We start from the raw sequence: 15,201 nt of genomic DNA on the forward strand, positions 1-15,201 counted from the left end.
TCATGGCAAGGTCCTGCCAGACTCTTGCATCATATGTGCATCAGTTTTGACTCTTGTATCATGGCGGTGTTCATTCCATCTGTTGATGGCTCTTTAACTCTGAATTTCGCCTGCTTTGCTTCTGCTCACCTTACTCACTGTCTCTCAGTCTTCTTCCATTCACCTTGCCTTTACCTTATCTACTCCCCCACCCATCCCTCACCATAATCTATGCACTTTCTCTATCAGAAATGTTGCCAGGCCTAGTACGATAGTTACTGATTGTTCCTCTCCTTGCTTCCCACCCTCTCCCTACTTTCCCCGCCATTGTCAATGTCCCTGCACTATCAGAAATGTTGTCAGGCCTAGTACGATAGTCACTGTTACCCCCCTGCCCCCTCCTATCCCTCATCTACTGTCTATGTCCATGCACCATCAGAAATGTCATCAGGCCTAGTACGATTGTCACTCTTTACCCCCCTCCCTCCTTTGCCCACCTATTGTCAATGTCCCTGCACTATCAGAAATGTCATCAGGCCTAGTACGATAGTATATTCTAATGAAGAGGAATCCCGGTAGACAATGGACCACTCAGAGGTGGAAGCAATGTCTGCTCTGTCTATACCCGGGTAAGGGAAAGAACAATCAATATATAAATGAGACAGAGCTCGAAGCACAGGTTGCACAACACATAGGGTCCACAATTAAACTGAATCAATTTAAGGTCAATATATACACTTTTTATCAAAATGTTAGTTAAAAAAATCCAAATCACTCACTTTATAACATTCACATAAAACATTGGACTTCATCAGTTACAATTGATGGTAAGTTCAAACAAGGTTATGCATATAACACAAATTGGGCAATGTATCAGTTTCTTATTATTTTCAGATAGGACAAATTATCTTCCTGTATATTTCCAGGAAGGTGTCTCAATATCCTTAAATGGATCCAGTTTAATTGTGGACCCTAGTACGATAGTGACTGTTTCCCCCTACTGTCCTTTCCCTCACCTACTGTCTGTGTCCATGCACGATCAGAAATGTCATCAGGACGAGTATGATAGTCATTGTATGTTCCCCCTCCTTCGATCCCCTCTCCCTCCTTTCCCCAATCATTGTTAATACTCTTGCACTATCAGACATGTTGTCAGGCCTAGTACTATAGTATGTTACTCATTCTTAATGTCTCAAGGCCTTGTAAGAATGTTATTGTATTTTCCCTTGCTCCCTCCCTTGCCTTGAAGCACTTTGAAACATATTGTGTATAGGCGCTACACAAATAAACTATCAATATCAATATCAACATGATGCGGTACTATTATTGACTTTTTTTGCTACCTGTGACCCTTCTTAGAATGAAGGAAAAATGCAACATCTTTAGATATTTGGTCATTGGGCAACTGATGCAAAAGCTGATGCAAAAGCTGCTGTCAATCTTTAATGATTAGCCACACAAAAATACATGAAAGAAAACATTAAATATTTTGGGGATCATTTCACGACCACAACTTTAAAGTGAAAGTGGCTAAATGTAAGAATGAGGTTAGACAGAAAGACATAGTTACATTTTGCAAGAGTGGTTGCTTGCAGAGGAGAGGTAGGTAATACATGCAACACCCCCAGGATCTTCTTTAGGCCCAGGCATCTGCATGACAAGTCCCACTTCTACATGTGGCCACCCCAAACTTCTGCCCAGCTGGTGTTAAATTAGAGAATGTATCATTGTTTACGAACTTGCCATTCCTCATTTTGAGCAATTGACACCCATTATTATGAATGAGCACCCGATAGACTATATAAAAACATTGGTGATTGCACAAACATTTCAACAGGTACAAGGTATCTTTAAGTAAGAGGGTGACCTTTTCACCGGTGGATGGAAAACAGGGGCACCACTGGTGTTTCCACAAATACTAAAGGTTCTGTCATGAATGACTAAAGGTAACTTTGGTAGTAAACTCATTTTGATGGTGACTCAGTTATGAAAACCAAAAGATGCCATTGTCTGTCAATGTTCTGGGTGTTTAATATTAAATAGGTCCTTGAGCAACTCCCCATAGAGCTGCCATTTGCTCAAGTGAGTCACCCATATTATGAATTTGTACTTTTACTCTCACAGTAGAGTGGATACAAAGGCATTGTAGTCACACTCCTTTAGCGGAGAACAGCACACAGCCACACAGGAACCATATTTAGTAATACTTGTATAGGAGGCTCTGGAGGACACCAGCAGTGTTTACCCTTATCTGACAAGGGTGATATAAATAGACAAGCAACTTAAAATTCTCTCACAAGACATAATTCAGACTCCAAAGAGCATGTGCTTGACTTGCGTTTACATGAGCCAGAGCTGAGTACTGTTACTTGCTCGGACCTGTTGCAAAAAATAACTAAATCTCAGCACTCCTACACACAATGATTTGCTATTGAGTATTTTCTAAATTGATGCACTGTTCAAAATATATGAAGAGCTGAGATCTAAACAGGTTTCTCAAAGGATATCGTAACAGTAGATCACTGTTTTGTCCCTATTTCAGAACAGCCCAAATCCCCATGTAAAAAAGACACAAGTATATACTGCACCTTTGTGGATGCCCAAGAAACGAGTATCTCAGTAGTTAACTAAAACCCCCTTAATATTTAAGACATTGCACTCACATTACTGGGTCTAGGGTACAATTGAGACTTTTAATTATAGTAAATGAAATCCATCAATACCGTACTGTAATATGTAATGGAGTATAGATCCCTCTTGCCAAACATTGAGGGAAGCCATGAGTGTATGTTCATGTATGCTGATGGACACAGCCTTCATTAGCGGAACCCGAATATTCCCGTATAAATGAAGACACAATGAAAATCCCTGTCTGCAGGAATTTAGGGAAACTGTTTACATGACAGAGTGGGTTTGCCTGGGTTTAGATGTTTCTATCGTCGCTCATCTGAATTTAGCATAGTTAGAAGCTCATTTGCAAAGCTAAAGCAGGCTGAACATGAAAGGGCTCTGGAAATTAAACATTGATGAACGTAAATGCTGAAAAGTGCTTACAATGGGAAACATAGCACCATGCATTTGTACGGGGACAACAGCTGAAGAGTTCAGATACTAGGATATCATTGTGAGTTAGGCAGATTTGTGCACAGGAATACCACACGAGGTACATGCCAAATCCGCCAATAGTATGTTCCAAAATCTTCCCAATTCGGAGCTAGCCACCAGGCAAAGTTTAGCACAGTGGTATTCCTGGATTACCACCAGCAGCATTCCACATATATACCACATTCTTCATTTGTTTTTTAATCAGTTTCCATTGTTATATTAATGGTGAAAATGGATAATGCACAGAATTAGTTCATACCACTGCTGTACGTTTTTTAAAATGATCAAAAGCGTCAATTCAGACCCTTTAATGCCTTACAAGGGCAAGGTGGTGAGAGGGAGCTATCCGAGATGCCCACCTTTTCATTGTTTTCCAGTGCTTCAACCTGGAGAAAAAGGTTTACTGTGTTGAATGGAAGCACCTGTGTTTCACTGCAGTACAGTGAAAAAGGTTGAACATTTACCTCCACTTTGAGGTAGAGGTAGAAATTCTTAATGATCTAATCAGGAAAAAATAACTCAGATTGCTTCAATTTTGTATAGTGAAAAACATAACAATTGACAGATTTCCGCTATGAAATCCACCTTGTAGCACTGCCAGCAGTATTCCCTGCAGATACTGCCAGAGGTGTTTCCCCATTGAACTCAGAATTAGGTGGGCAGTAAATAAATACTGCAATTTTTACTGTTAGCGAAAAACTCATGTTGACCACTTAAATCATTGAAACAGTGTAATGATAGGTGGCGGTGGTGGTTCTCAATGGGCTTCCCATAGTCTACATTGATTAGTGTAATTAGGCTAGTTCTTGGGCTCTTGACCATTACATTTCAGAAAATGTTGTCTTCAATTTTATGCAAAGCTAAGCTGGCTCACAATTGTTTCTTTTTACTTCAATGATGCACAGTGGTGCAGCTGGGCTAGAACGCAACCAAAAGCCTCCGCGACTGGGCATTGCAATGGCATTATTGAATCTGAAGAAGTTGACTCCAAACCTTGGCCACCTAAGGATAGTATCAGGGAAGCTGCTAATCTTAACCTTTATATCAGATCCATTCAAATATCCCTAAAAGGCCAGGTGGTAATCCAGATGACAAGGAGCATGATAAAATGTGGTGATGAAATTAATGATTTATGAATTTCTGGTTCTTGTATATTATTCAAAGAACTGTGGCGAGCATTCCTATTGTTCCTGTGGAACAGGTTTTCATATGTACAAGGACCTATATTGTACAGTCACTCCTCATTAAAAGCAGGCAAAACTGGGCTGGCTGCACTAGCTCTAAATTGTTCAAAAGTCCTGCTTTCTTTCTTTTTGCTTGATTGAGCTGCAGATGTTGTAACTGCTGCCAATCACTTGGAATAGGTGTACAGGGTATGAATTCATCCAATCTCTTGTTTTGATGCCATGGAAACAGCAATAACACTATAAAGGGTACCAATTGGTTAACACACTGAAATGGATGATCGTTTTCCTAAATACTGGTGAGGAAACCAGTAGTCAAACCATACGTTGAGAGCATTCATTCCTCCATGGTTGTTTGTTTCCCCTACATGGGGTATGCTGTTATTGATGTGATGATGTACACCGAGGTGGCAGGTTGACCCTGACAATAATCACGTGCATGAAGTGAGGCACCCTTAACATTTTACCAGCAGGGCCAGCCCAATGCTGAGGTGTATATCACCATTTGCACCCACAAGTATGCACACGCGGGTGCTGAAGGTAAAAGAACATTATTTTTAAAACGTACTTACCTGGAAATGTGCTTACCTTCAGTCAGTCCTGGGATGCAGTGTGTGGCAGAGGGAATGCGTTTTCTGAATTGATTCGGAATCAACATTGAAATGGGACTCCCTCTAACACACACATCAAGGCAGGACTGACTAAAGGTAAGTACGTTCTAAGTACGTCCATGACTCCCTCAGAACAGAATCTGCAGGTCACTCATCAACCTATGTCCTAGACCACATCAGCCAGTTTTCACTAAAACGATACTCCAAGAAATTAGTTGAGAGTCCAATGGGAGGATCAGAGCATTGTCTGTATGAATTGTATGTTTCCAGTAAAAATGTATTTTCATTTGAAGCCAGGAAAGGAGTAGATGCTCAGAAGTTCTTTAGTGAAAGCATGGGTATCAAGCTCCAGATTTCTTTCTGTATTTCCAGTTTATGCTATTGTGATATATCAACCTGGCAGACGTGTGTGAAAGAGATGGCAAAGACAATGATACATGCTATGGCACCGCATCCATAAAACCCTTGTCACAGCATCCTTTGCTTGACCTTGGGTTCGGTGGTCAAGCTCAAAGCTTACGGACAGAGAGATCACGGGACAAGACAGCAGGGAAAATTCACTTACAGAGCAGAGCAAATAGAATATTAGTGAAATGAATGTTACAACCAAAGTTCATAAAAATAAAAAAAAGTATTAGCTACATATGAAAATAATATACAAAACAAAAATTGTAGGGAAAAAGAAAACAATGCCTTTAACTGTTTTAAAAGAAACCAACCCTATAGACAGATAAGAGGTGTGTACTAGCCATTTTTATTCCCTGAAAACAGGCAAATACTCTAAGCTAAAACAATAGGGTGGTGAGTGTTCCTAACACAAAACAGCAAACTAACTAACTAAACTAGCACATCAGATCCTGACACATCTCCACATATTCGTTCAGATCAGTGCAACCAGCCTGGCAATGCACAGGAAGGAGCTCTAACAGTATTACTGCCTGATCTGAAAAGCAAGTTTCAGGCAAAATGTGCACGAATTATTAGATGCAAAGAAGTATGGATTGCATGAATATATATTTTTTTAAAGTTAAAATATATTTTCGATTATCAACAAATTCTGCCATTCAGAATGGGAATTACTCTTTTATTCCCAATAAAATCACTTTACCCCTAACTTTAACAAAATAGACTGTAAAATACTCCCCACATTCTGTCTACAGCCTTGGTAATATGTTTTGTTTATAAAAGTTAAAATCTTAGACAAATGGCATAGTCCTAATATGTAGATTTCAGTGGAACTTAATGTTCTAAAAGAGTACAAACCACAAGTGAGTGAAATGGTCCAGAAATTAGACCAGTAGGATGAGACTGTTGGTCATATTTTATTTGGCTTCCATGGCTTCGGGTGTCATTGATGGGAGATCATGGAGAGGAAGCACAAGTAAACACAAAAGCTGAAAGTACACCTCATGGATCACTTCTCGGCTTGAGGGCATCTAGTGCAGATGGAGCATTCTTGATGTCAATTCTTCCGCCTGAGATTTCGGGTAGATCAAACAAGACAGTGGGTAGAGCTGATGGCATGGAGCTGACCTGGGCTCAATTGGTCAGGACTGTAGTGGTACACGCTTGCTGAAAGGTCTTTACAGTCATAGATTTTCTCTGACGGAGATGGGACTCATCAGGCTGGGAAGATTGCAATACCCCCTGACGCTACTCAAGGTTTGTCCCCGATGCCACAGATTACAAAACCTTTGCAAGGTTTTCCTTGCTGGTAAGACTGGGCTTGACAGTACATGAAATGCAGTATTCCCCTTTGAAGTTCCTTTTTTTTCTCGACTAGCACTGGCAAGCACTGCCGACTTTGGCACTCGTGCGTAGTGGTGCAGGTCATCCATGCAGGTCCTATATTCAGAAAAGCAGGATGATGGATTGCAGCATCATTTTCTTAGCTTTCTTTTATTTTTGATATTTGATAATTACATATCATTAGTGCCAGTGCATTGGTCTGGTACTGCTGCTGTGCCCGCCTGATATAAACATTGAAAGGTGTGGGTGGGGGGTGGTGGGGAGGGAAGGGAGGCATTACTTCTCAGAGCCTGCTGTGTAGAAATTGTTGTAAGAGGTTTGATCTGAGTTACATTTATGTTGAATATATTCCTGTAAGGCTTGTTACTTATCAGTTGACATGTGTTGGGCTAATTAGGTTTTATCTCAAGACTGGATTATTTTTATCCATTTGCGAATGTGTCTTGCCAGTATGATACATAGGATGATGAAAGAGGCTGCGAGTTATAGGAATAAATACAAATGTCATGTAGCAGATTAGAAATATTGCATAATATTCTATTGTATGGTCCCTGGTCAGCATGGACTCCTCACCTTTACCTCCTTTTACCCCAGTTTAGCATCAGGGAAGAGAGCACACAGGTGTGAATTCACAGAGCTAGTGAGGGCAATTTCCTTCTTCAGAACCTCACAGCTACCAAACAGGAACCCGGGCATTCAAGCAGGCTGGTAGGGCAAAACAGCAGAGAACACCAGGACTTGGTCAGTAAGAAGGCTGTATCAGCTCTAATAGCCAGTGGTGGACCGGTCTAATGGAACTCTGGAGATTTCCCTGTAGGCCCCTACACCATGGGCCTCTTTTGTGTGGGGACCCCTGTTCTGTTTTTCTGCTCATTTTACCATTCCTCCCATGCCCCCGGCCCCCTTCAGTTCATCTCTTCCTATTTCCACATGCCTTTGAAGCAAATAATTTGTTATAAGGCTTCCTGTATATTATTTCTCTCTTAACAAATGTTTTATGTCCTTTTTTTATTTGTAACTACTTTTAAACCCTAAGTAGAGACAAATGTAGTTTAAAATGCACTCTTTTGACCCATTTATCCAATTTTTCTTGAGCCGAGAACCTCTAAACCGTGTTTAGAAGGGTTCGACTTGCTCACATGGCATGTTAATGACAAATGTAGTATCTTGCCCGCTGCAAGATGTGCCTGGATCAGTGATGACAGGGAGCAGGAGCCAGGCTGGCCCAGGTAAGTAGAAACAGAAGATGCGTTAATGCTTGGTTACATAGATACAGTCATGAAGGTAGGAGAGAAGGTCACAAGCATCTGTTCTGGTTCCCTTCCATTCTCCAGTCCCAACCGTCACTCTGTGGAACACCCAAACCGCCAACACTCCAGGCTCCACCTCATGATTCCATGAGGCCCAGCATTCACTCAGACATCACACATATCAGTGAAGCTACAACAAATGTGGCTTAAAATGCTCTATTTTTACCCATTTATCCAATTCTTCTTGAGCCGAGAACCTCTAAACCATGTTTAGAAGGGTTCGACTTGCTCACACTGCATGTTAATGTTAATGACAAACATTTCCAAGGCCACTTTTGGTTCTCAGTCCACCCCTGAAAACAACAAGCCATTATTCCATGAAGGACACACGTTAAGCGAGAAGATCTCCTCTTGCCTTTTAGTAGAGTCATGACTGTTCTTTCTCCACAGTGCGTCACCCAAGATGAAAGGCTTTTATTAGACTCAAATATTATGCAAAAATGGAACAATGCATTACCTTTCAACGTCCTTCAGACGTCTTCATCAGATGGTGCAGAGAGAAATGATTCGTAAAAACAAAACCCACAGGGCTCTGCCTTCTAAAATCAAAGGGGACAAGTGTGCTTTTAAACTTAAACTTCAACTGTTTAAGCAACAAGGCTGCAGTGTTGAACAATGCAGGTTCACAGGAGACACTGCCTGATTACACGTAACATGTTTGTTACGTCCACGCTACCGTACCTATAAAATCTGAGGTTTGATCCTGCTGTGGCAAAGCCCTTGCAGGACAAGGCCGGAGTGTTGAACGATGGGAGACACTGGCCGATTGCAGGTAACACGTTTGTTATGTCCACGCTACCGTACCGATAAAATTCGAGATTCGGACCCTCTGCAGCAAAGCCCTAGCAGGCCAAGGCTGCAGTGTTAAATGAAGCAGGTGTTTGGCGACGAAGGGGTCTGCAACACAGACAGAGAGTGCGGATGACTCACCCGCCTGTCTGTGGCTGCCAGGTAAGAAGTTGAGGGGAGTTAGCTTTCTTTGCGCTTCTTAGCACTTCCGACTGTGCCTATCCCCTGACTGCATCCCCCAACCCCTGCAACTTTCCCATCTGCCCTTTCCCCTTGACCTGGAGTGCCCCCTTCCCTGTTTATTCCCACCTGCACTGCCCCCCTTCCGACACCTCCTTGAGTTCACCTCTGACCCCTTCCATCCGTGTCTCCACCCCTTCGTCCTATCCATGCGTGGTCCCTCACAATCTTGATCGTGTGTACCTCCACGCCCCTTCCATCCTTGCCTGTTCACGCTGCATGTCGTCGGTCCGTGCAGTCACTCGCAATCCAGTAATCGCGTGCACTTTCGTGCCTCTTCCTCCCTTGGCTTCACTAGTGCTGTGCATTCCAGACTTGCGTGGTCCCTCGCAACCTTCAACCGTGTGTACCACCACGCCCCTTCCATCATTGCCTGTTCACACTGCGCATCCTTAGTCTGTCTCGTGATCGCGTGTTCTTCTGTGCAACTTCCATTCTTGGTTTCGCTCATGCTGCACGTTCCGACTTGCATGGTCTCTCACAATCTTCGATCGCGTGTACCTCCATGCCCCTTCCATCATTGCCCATTCTTGCTGCGTATCCTTTGCCCATGTGGTCCCTCGCAATCCTGTGATTGCGTGTGCTTCCATGCCACTTGCGTCTTTGGCTTCGCTCGCACTGCGCGTTCCCAACTTGCATGTTCTCTCATAATCTTTGACCGGGTGTGCTTCAACACCCCTTCCATCCTTAGCCCGAGTGGTCCCGCGCAGTCCTTAATTGTGTTGTTTCCTCGTACCCTCCATTCTTGGCTACGCTCGCACCTTCGCACCTTTGCACACGTGTACCCTCGCAATCCCTTGATTGCATTTGCCTCATGTCCTTCCATCTCCAACTCGCCAGTATTCACACACCCCCTGAGCATCCTTACTCCTCTGCGGTCCATTACCCTCGCCTTCTCTTGCCCTGTCCCTCCTCCCAGCCTCTTCCCTGTCCTTTGGTGTATTGTTCTGTGCTCTCCTGTGCTGTCCCTTCTTCTAGGTTTTGTTTATCAACCTCTCTGTTTTTGCTGTGTATTACTCTGTGTTTTGCAGTGTTCTTCCTTTTTCTAGGTTATCTTTCGGTTATCACTGTGTCGACTGCCTTGTTTTTCTTTGTATTGCTCTGTTACTGCTGTGTTCTTCCCTCCTCTCGGTTTTTCTTTCGTTGACTGTTCTGTTTTTGCTGTGTATTGCTTTGTATTCTGCTGTGCTCTTCCTTCTTCTAGGTTTTCTAGGTTTTTATTCTATCATTGACTGCTATGTTCTTGATGCCCTGCTAACCTGGTGTTGTTCATCACACTGCCCGGTGTTCTGTTGTGCCCTTCTTCTGAGCCCTATGTCTAACTCAGTTCAGTTTATTATTTCCTACTTGTTCTTGTCTCGTTCCGTCTCATCTGCTTGCACCCCCACCCCCTCGTATCCTCCCCTGTGTCCCTCCCACTTACTGTTCTTCTCCATTCCTCACCCACACCCCTCTCCATCTCTCCTCTTTCCCCCACCTCTGCATCCTCTGTGGTGCTCTCTGTTTCTCCTATCTTCTCTAACTGCTTTTCTATTGACTATCCTGCCCTTCTCACTAGGTCTGGTAGGAAGAAGTTCAAAAAGGATATCCTGCTCTCCAACCCAGGCCTCCCTATCGCTGTTACCTACATCAGCGCTTCCTCCAGACAGACCTTTACCAACATCCTCCTTGTCGTTCCTTCGCCAGACCTATGGACTCCTCATATGGTCTCTGTGCTCCCTCCCTTTTCTTCCTCTCCCATTAATGGTGACACCCGGTGGGAGGCCCTCCTGGCCCCCTTCCGCTCCTCTACGGTCATCGTTAGTGTTTACCTGAATGGCACCTTCCTGGTTCAAAGCCCTCAGGCCAACCTCCTCTTCTTTGATAGACGCTTCCCGATTTCCTTTCCTCGCCCGCTGCGCCTTCTCTCCCTTCTTTCTGCTTCCTTGCCTTCCCCTTCTGCCACCTCTCTGGCATCTTCATCCTCCTCCTTGGCTATCTTGCCCTCTCGTCCCTCCTCTTCTGCCCCCACTCGGGGTGGCATCCTTTCAAGGGCAGAATCCTTCTCCACATTGCTACTCTCAACTCTCGCTCAGTTGTCAAACACTCCTCTGACATCTGCCTCTATCATTCCTATTCAGGCGTTCTCCTCCTTCCAATACCTTGTCTGCAGGCTTTCTGTCTCTCCTGGCCACTCTCTCACCATGGCTACTATCTACTCGCCACCTGGTCATATTACCTCTTTCCTCTCCGAGTGGGTGGACATCTCCTCCTCCCTCCTGGCCTCGACCACTCAACTCTTCCTCCTTGGAGACTTCAACATCCAACTTGATGCTTCCTGTCCCTCCACTTGACTCTTTTGCGACCTCTGCAACTCTCTCTCTCTCTCTCTCTCTCTCTCTCTCTCTCTCTCTCTCTAGTCTTCCCTCTGGCCTGCCACACTCTGCAGGGCACACTCTGGATGTTCTGATCTCCTCAGACCTCCTCCTCTCTAACCCTCTCACCACTCCTCCCTCCTGGGGTGACCATTTTCTCCTCTCCTCTCATCTCTCTCTCTCTCTCTACCCCTCAGGCCGAGCCTACCCCCATACTGCCACCCACCTTCTCTGTCATCCGACCATGAAGCGTGTGTCAGTTGAGGCCTTTGTCACCACTTTCTCTCCCCTCCTGCACCTCTGGATGACTCACATCCTGACACAGCTCTTTCCATGCCCCACTCTGCTGTCTCTGATACTCTTGATGTGCTTGGCCCTGTCATGAGGATCCGCATGAAGCCCAAAGCCAAGTGCAACACTTGGTATGACTCAGACCTCATCACCCTTAAACACAAGTGAAGGGTGGCTGAGTGGAAATGGCTGGCATTTTGTGCATCCTCTGACAAACTGGCCTGCCCTCTGCTCCAAAGACAATACAGACTCTGTCCTCACTAAAAAGAGGGCTCACATCCAGGCCTGGCTTCCCACTTCATCTCAAAAACCCAGGACATCCTGTCCACCCTCTAGTCCTCTCCTGCTTCTCCCTCTACTCTCTCCTCTAACTCCAGCCTCCCTACAGCCACCTCTCCTCCTCCGTTCTCTGCCTTTCATCTGTTCACCAGTGATGAGGTTTCTAGAGAAGTCTGATCTATTAAAGTCTCGTCAAAACAGGTTCTTCCCTGTTCTTCCAAAACCATCAAGTACAACATTGACACCCTCGCTCCAGCCTTGGCTGACTGCTGCACTCATTGTCTTGCCACTGGAACCTTCCCGTCCCCGTGAAGCACTCTCATATGCACCCTCTTCTCAAGAAACCCTCTGCTGACCCCTCTTGTCTGGCTAACTATTTCCCTATCTCCATGACTCCTTTCCTGGGCAAACTCTTGGATATACTGACCATCTCTCAGCTTAATCTTCACACTGAATCTGTTGGTTGTCTCCATGACCATCAGTCTTCAGAGCAGCCGGAAGAACAGAAACTGCTCTACTGAACATCCAAGAAGACCTGTTCTCTAAACTTCATGCTAATCACCCCTCTGACCTCATCTTACTTGATCTCTCTTCTGCCTTTGAAATGGTCAACCATGCCATTCTGCTCAACCGGCTCCGTGGCAACCTGGGTATCACTAAACAGGCTCTGGCCTGACTGACCTCTTTCCTCTCGGACCGACCCTCCCAGGTCCAACTTTGGTTCTTCCTCTCCTCTATCTCACTCTACCTGGGGTGTTCCCCAGGGATCTAACTTTTCTCCCTGACTGTTCAACCTATACCTGGCACCTCTCGCTTTCAGGCTCCCCTATGTTACCTCTTGTACCTCTCTCATCCCGGATTGTCTGTCTGCAATCCAAGAGTGGTGTGCTGCCAATGATTAATGCCACTCTCTGGCCGGCCTCCCTTGGCCCTCTTCCTGCTCCCACCTGTGAGATTAAGGACCTCGGGTCATCTTTGACTCCACACTCTCCTTCTCTCCTCACATCTCTGACATCTCTAAGAAGTCAAATTACCAACTGCACCTCCTCAGAGGTATTCTTCCTTTCCTGACCTTCCCCCAGAAGCTCTCTATCTCCAGAGCTCTGGTTCTCACTAGGCTGGAATACTGCAACAGCCTCTTTTTAAATCTGCTTGCCTCTACTCTCCGTCCTCTACAACTCATCCGGAACAGGACTGCGAAACGCGTCCTTGGCCTCAAGACCAGGCATCATATCTCTCCAGCCTTGAAATCTCTCAATTGGAACCCAGTGGTTGCAAGGATCAAGTTCAAGACCGTTTGCATTGTCCACAAGGCCTTCTGGGGCCTGAGACCACAATCCCTCCAACTCTCTCTTCGGAAATATCTTCCTACTCTAGCTCTTCGCTCCTCCACCTCCAACTCCTTGAGGGTCAGTTGCTTCGCCAAGCAATGAGTTGGGGCAGATCTCTCTCTTCGGATGGCTTCTCCCTCTGGAACAGCCTCCCTGCATCTCTGAAACTTGAGCAGATCCTGACACAAAACACCTAAACACTCACCCACACACAGGGCTCAGGGTCTTTCTTGTCTGCACATTTCAACAGAACAGCAGATCTATCATGTACTTTGGCTTTAACCAAACCCAACCACCTCACTTTGAGATACGATTTAGCACCTGGAAACAATGTTAAACAACCCAATTACAAAAACCTCATATTATGGGCAGACTCCTCCAAAGTAGGTTCATGAACATATCATTGGCTCACTTCAGGTCTTTCAAAGACAATATTTTGTACGTTGGCTGGATGTGCTAAATGTACAAATTAAAATGGAAAATTAAGTATCATTTTGAAAAAAGATCTCATCAGCTAATAAATTAATGTCTGAATAAAGGGTTGAGTGTTCCCTAAAACACAAATGTATTGTCCTATGTTCGTATATGTGGGACCAGCAACAAGGCAGACCAGAAAACATTATGTTTAATGTTTAATAAATGCTTCATCAGGCACAAGTCCTCTGGACAGTTGGTGCTCATTAACTGGTAAAACCATCCACATGAACAGAAAGATATGAGCAAGTCTTTCTGTGTATGGTGTGAAAAATCCAGGAAGTTCATCACCTCTACCCAATGGGGATCCACACCCTTTGGGACCAGGGAGGTGAGCCTGCTACGCTTAACACACCATAGGGGTCTATATAAGCTGTATGCCTCTGGAGGTGAACACCCCTTAGGGGACAGGGAAACCTCAGAGAGAGACATAAGACACAATCCATTTTCCCCAGAGACTTACATCTTTAGGAGGCACATAGGAACTAAGATGTTTAAGAACTGTTTATCAGTGGCTGGTGCGGATTCTGACCCACAATCTATTTGATCCTATTTAGGGAAAACAGAAAAACGATGGAAAAAACAGCCTCCTGAAGTCACATCAAGCAAGGAACCAATCAGGAAGAAGTAACCGTACAAAACACAGACTTTAATTATGTTGAAGCGCATATGAGGATAGTGACGCTCAGAGAGACAGAATGCCAAAATGGCATTGCACATGGAGGTCCTCACTAGGAGAGTGCAGCGCGGTCCGGCAGTCAAGATACCAGAGCCACCCTGTGTGGCAACCCTAGCAAGAACAGAGTACCTCAGCGGGCCAAAGTAGAGCCGGGAGGACGAACCACCCAGAAGCACCTGTACCGAGCCAGTGGGAACAAGGAGGAGATGCCCACAGCCTCAAGGTCCAGTTGAAGAGTTGCGTAAGTGGCTTTGCATTGAGACTAGAGGGAGCGGGATTACACATCCCTCCTATGGTAGCACTGCTCATCACATACAGGTACTAAGTGTCTTTTGATGAATAAGAGGTGGACAGCAAAGCCAGAGACAGAAGCCCTGCTATGGGGAATAAATAGAGATGCCGCAGAGTGGGGAAAGAAACCGAAGGAAACCCAGGTCAGTGTAGGAAACAGAGGAGCCGTATAGTGGGGAGAGAAACAGAAAGAAGACCTGTGTGTGGGGGGTTGAGGGGTGGTGATCAGAGAATTCCCAGAGTGAGGCGAGAAAGAGAGAAAAACCCAGAGGTGTGGAAAGAGCAGAACTATAATGAATCTCCTTTGGAGGAGATTCATTCTTAGCTTAAGGGATACCAGTGTGAATTACACTCTAAAAAGTTCAGGAAGTGAACACGAGACACACTGGATTACCTAAATGAGGAAGTGTACATGTGGATGGAAAAATATAAATCTCACACCAACATTTCAAAGGGTAGCAGCTCAGATTCTGACTTGGCGACAGTAGTATCTACATACACAGCACATACGACTAGCAAGAAGGTGTGATCATCA

This window comes from Ambystoma mexicanum, chromosome 8 (genome assembly GCF_040938575.1).
Source record: "Ambystoma mexicanum isolate Mex_15411 chromosome 8, UKY_AmexF1_1, whole genome shotgun sequence".
NCBI lineage: Eukaryota > Metazoa > Chordata > Amphibia > Caudata > Ambystomatidae > Ambystoma > Ambystoma mexicanum.